The sequence below is a fragment of the Phyllobates terribilis genome, unplaced genomic scaffold, assembly GCF_046119375.1.
Source record: "Phyllobates terribilis strain yellow unplaced genomic scaffold, ASM4611937v1 Scaffold_3351__1_contigs__length_81426, whole genome shotgun sequence".
In the NCBI taxonomy this organism is placed as follows: Eukaryota; Metazoa; Chordata; class Amphibia; order Anura; family Dendrobatidae; genus Phyllobates; species Phyllobates terribilis.
In genome coordinates this window covers 67,857-73,581 of record NW_027366104.1, presented here as the reverse complement: position 1 = coordinate 73,581, position 5,725 = coordinate 67,857, and positions in this window count along the sequence as shown.

Here is a 5,725-nt window from a genome sequence, read left to right as displayed (position 1 = left end):
CTATTTATAGGAGATGGCATATCGTCGGGTTGTAGTTTCGATGATGTGCGGGTATGTCTCAAGAGATAGAGGAAACCCCCGGATTACATCCAGTATTGGGGAGAGGCTGAAAGTTATTTTGAGAGAATGATAGCTATCGTCTAGGAGGCATTAAAGTTCAAACCTTGCCAGTCTTGGTTCATTCGGAAGCTATATTACTGCACGAGCCCATGGAAGCCTGATGATCCTAGCTAGAGGAACAGCAAGGAAATACATTGAGCCACGACGTAAACCAAGGCGCTGATCTGGAAGCAACCCAAGATATTTAGATTAGGAGTAATTTAAGAATTTTGCTAACCTAATCTCGTATATTAGTTTATGATGTGTGAACTTGTATGTACAAATAAGACGTTCAAGACCATAGAAGTCAAACTATTGGCTCGCATTGTGAGGTGCATTTACATACCAAACAAGCAAGGGGAGAAAAATTATATTTGACTTCAAGCAATAGATAGATTTGTTTTTCGCACACAATTCTCCTAACTAATCGGCATCCCCAAATCTACAAACCCTAATTTCTAAAAGCTTCCAACTCATAATCCCAGTTTCCACCCTCACACTGTCACCGTGCCCCATGTAATTATTATTGCACCCCGCATTGACATTTCTGACCACCTACCTTCATCACCACAATAACCCTCCACCATTTCCCCTTCAAAAACACCATCATCCACAAATCCGCACTAATATCTAACCTTCCACCATCCTAACCCGGTGATTCAATTAAGTTTACAAGAGATCAAACTGAAGTTAGAATCGTTGTGACTTCCCTATGTTTGAACCAGAGTCGGAGTATTTTCTAGGAGGGAGAGACAAGAACGTCGTAGTCGCGTCCCTGCGCCATAATTTTTGTGCCCTGCATTAACGTCTATCGCACTCCGCTCCTGAAGTCCGGAGTTCTCTGTCTCTTCAACTGCAGCCGAGACGCGATCCGCGTTCTCTTTTGTCGCGATCTGTATCACTGTCTAAATTCTTGCACATTTGGTTATGATAAATCTGAATAGAAGTGACGATAGATGCACTAAGAGGGAGTTTAGGGGTAACGAAGGATCCCACACCAGGATGGTCTTCAATTCAAGCTTCTGAGCCCCTTGATTTTTTTAGATTGGCCACACGCTCGGAGTTTCAGGCAATCAACGACAACAACCGGATCACACATCCACCACTTAGATTGGCGTGCAAATTTCTCATAATGACTATTTTCAGCTACTCCAATGTCAACCGACTATCATAGAACGAGTATTGTTAGACCTGGTTCCTAACACTGTAGTCGAGTATTACTCCTTACTAGGTGTCTTTGTTTTTCCAGAGATTACGACAAGTCCGGGACCTAGAGAAAGGTCGAGTCATTCACGAATGAACGGTTTTGGGTTCCATTGTCGAACTATGCGAGATTTCCTTGCAAGCAGAGGAAAAGGAAATGTAACTAGCCTCATACAATCTAGATCAATTGAAGAAAGTTGGCTGCCTCACAATGTTGAACGAAAATTACATGCTTTGGCTCTCTTACACTTCTAAGTGCCACCGATTACTATATCCCATTGAGTACGCAGAATTTTGAGGCATACGGGTCAGACAATGCAGTAAGTACGGAGGAAAAATGAACAGCTCGAGGTCAACCCCATCCACGCACTAAAAGGAGTGCTACGAATCAGGCACTAAATGATGACTGGTTAGACATTGGGACGTGACATGTTAACGAACTCAATCAAGCATTACTGACACGCCAAGAAAGACTTGAGGAGACCATGATACAACTACACCAAGAGATACGCAAGCATATGGATGAGCTTCACATATAGTAGTTGGCACTATGTTCCACCCAATTCCCATCTCCGTGAAGTATTTGTAGGTGTTGTCTGTGTGTTAGAGCATATTCTTATGGGTAGTTGTTGTTTTTGAGGATTTCCTAGTTTAAAAAAGGAGAAAAAGGAAAGGAAATAAGAAAATCTAGAAAAGATGTTTGGAGGCACAAAAACCAAATCATCTTTCCATTTTGCCATCACTTTCACAGTTTTTTCCTCTAACTGTTTCCATATCTAATGTCGTCACCTTCCTTGGGTAACACCATTTCTAGCACCAATGAAGTCCGACTTACTTTCTTTTCCATGTCACCAGATTTAATGTTTCCCAACCTTTATATAAGTGTCACATCATCACTAACTACTTATCACAGTTCGAGGAGAGCAAAGACTTTTGTACTAAGCACATACAGTGTGTTCCCTGAGTATAGGAGATGGTCTGCCCACATACATTGAGCCGCAACCAATGCTATTCATGCCCCACCCCACACCATTCTTGACGCGACTTGCGTAACTTGCTACCGTTGCGCACTGTCAAGATTACTTTTTTATTTTTCCTATCAACCAGTTCACTAAGCAATAAGAAACGGTCGATCACACAGAAAAAACTTCATTAATGACTTTAGGTGTTGCGAAACTCAATTAAAACTTGTTTTGAAATATGTTTGTATTTATGTTTTGGGGTGGTTGTTCCTCTTTCTTAATCCATCTACCAATATCCATTCTTGTTTAGAACATCGTGTTCTTTACCACCTATTCATATGTTGTCTTATCAACTAAAAGACACATCTACAATCTACATTCTCTTACCAAAACTTTCTATAACATGTTTGCTACCTAGGATAGGCACAATTAGAACAAGCCGCCACAAGGAATCTACAAATTATAGTCATTCAGACGAGCTAAGCAGCATCGGCATCTATAAATCTCAACAACTAAGATGATCCAATAGGTGTGTCTAAAAATTCTGACTATGTGAATTGCTTCCTCCTTTAACCAATTACCACAACCAGACTAGACACAGTTAAAGAGTTTTCCTAAAAAGAGTTGATAGGTGAGGTCGTTTGCTGGTCGTTTATAGGAATGCAAACAAACACCTACACTAATACAAATAATGTGACACAAAGGTCTGGCCAATTTTATTAACTAACTTACACTAAATCCTATTGATTAGAATATAGCGGAGGTAAGGATCAAACCTATAGGAAGCTATCCACTTGTTTGGAATTTAAATTGATCACTTCGATTGTAAAACAAAGGGATTAGGTTTCTATTGCTATAAAATGATGGAAAACTTGTGAAACAATTATTTTACAAAGTTCTTAGCAAAGTACGTTTCTGTATTACATGGTGATGATGATCATAGTAAATCAATAAACAACTATTATAGTGAACTGATACTATTCCTATACAACCAAAATTTGGCACCTTAAACTGAGCATACTAAACCTATCTACATTGGTTAACTATGACGAACAAATGTAGTTCAAACAAAAAGGAAGCATTAAGTTAAGAACACTAGGAAATAGGCATGAGAGACTAGCCTACAATGCAGTTGTGCACACAAATTCCTAGTTCAAAACAAATCTAGAATTTCATACTTTCTTTGAAGAAATATATTAAGACAAACGAATTAATCTATTCTAGCTTCTATGAAGAACTAATTCAATCCTAGGGCAAAGAATTTAATTTCAATATTTTTCAAGAGAAAAGCAAGGCTATAAATCAAAAGAATAAACTCATGTTATTCACCAAAATAATAGTTCAACTACTTTACAAAGAAATAAGGGAGATTAGCCCTCCATAAAATGAATTACAGTTTGTTTCGATGAAGAACGCTTCCAAAAACCAAGTACGTAAAACTAAGCTTCCACCAAAATGTCTCCTCAAATCTCTCAAAAAATTCCCCCCTAGGTTAAGTCAAAAGAAACCTTTTTATATCTTCTTAAAATTTAACCTATAAGATTACAAAATACAGATTAAAATACTTAAAACTGATGCAAAGAAATACAGAAAAATCTAAAAAAATTCGTAGAAATCACAACCAAAAGATAGCAAGAGATACAGTCTCATTTTGTTGTTGGGGTGATCAGCGGGAAACAAATGTCTTATGCGGCCGCCGCCGCTTATTCCGAAAATAGGTTTGTAATTCTTATGGAGGCCGTCGCCGCTTATTCCAAAAATAAGTTTGTAATCTTTCATTCCTTCATAATCTTCAACGTCGTTTGTCTTCTCCTTCGCTTCTCTTCTTCTTCTTCTTCTCTAAAATCTTCATAATATGCAAATATAAGATATATATGGCCATAAAGTGATACACACCAAATAAACTACAATAATGCTTATAATCGCTCTAAAAGTATGCTAAAACTGTGCTCTTATACACGTCGTAGACATGTACATCAAACTTCACCATACTTGAACTTCTACTCGTCCCGAGTGGAATCGAATACCAATCATCTCTCAGTACAAACCATGTATAAATCCGAGTACAAAGTCACTCAATTAGAAATAACATTAGTTAACGCTCATTCACTAAACCAAGCCAACTACAATATCGTCTAACTCTCAACATAGAATGCTCTCAACCTCACAAAAAGTAGTCACTCGTAAAATTTTATAGTGTCACTCAAGTAACCATAGTCGATATGATCAAAGAGCATTCGAAATCTTGTCTAAAAGAAAGGTCAAAACAAATTAAAACTCCTTATAACCTTATTATGTCTTGTTCAAACTCCATGTAATGACCTCGTTCACTATATAATTTCAATAGATAAACACAACTCAACCACCAATTCCTAAATATAAAATCCGTATTGCACAACTTCAACAATTTGCATCAAACACCGGGAAGAGAAATTTAATCCTAGTATCTACTTCATACCACCGTCATTAGTCCTTCACAAATCTCCAAAAGAAATAATGATCGGAAATACCTCTATAGATATGACAAGTAAGTTCAAGATACTTCATCAAAGAGATTTAATCATGTAAGCTCAAATCAGAGGTGAAAAATAAAATAGAACTTAATCTACACCTTATCTTTCCTTGTGAAACCTTCTGAAACACTCCTATACTCCAACACATATGTCACTCATGCCATTAATAAGGAAAAGAACCATCATAAATACTCAAATTGTTTTCACTCCAATTCTTTCTTAAATCGGCTTTCGGGTTTTCACTTAAAAACTCTCAAAAATAGTGATTGCACCCAACTCACAACTCTCGAAAATATCATTCTGTCAGACCTAATGTCAGGCAGAATACATGCTTGTTTCCTGAGCATCCCAAATGGGTTTCACTCATCCCACGATTTAATTTTTGGCTCTTTAACATTTATGCCTCTTTTTTCATCTTTCAGATTTATAGAGAATATACAAATAGAGAATATAAATTTACTTCCCCACACATAAACTAAGAATTATTCTCAATACGAATATCAAACAGTGCAAGGGGAGAATAGAACAAAAATGCTACTGCTGTGGTGGTGGTGGTGTATAATCCGAGTAGTGGGACCTAGCAAAAGCGTCATAGTGCTACATCTTTTGCAATATCAAACTCATATGGTCGTGTTAGTGAGCCCAGCAAGCGTCATAACCAGTCCAGTAAGTGTCTTTGATCCCAGTGAAATCAGTACAACAGTGGTCCAAACTTTGCACACCTTCGTAGGCCATGCTTCCTTAGTTAACATCCATTGGTTCAAGTGCATGCTTGGCTTCCGGAGAAGAAGGTGGTGGAACCTAATTTCCAGCAAATGCGCGGAGGTCCCAATCGGTATAGTTCTCGCCTGGAAAGGGAAAAGGCACGGTCCTAGGGTACTCGAATTAATGCACATTCCGGGAGACAAATAAATAAGTGTATACCTCACGTGGTACTCCGATCTCATA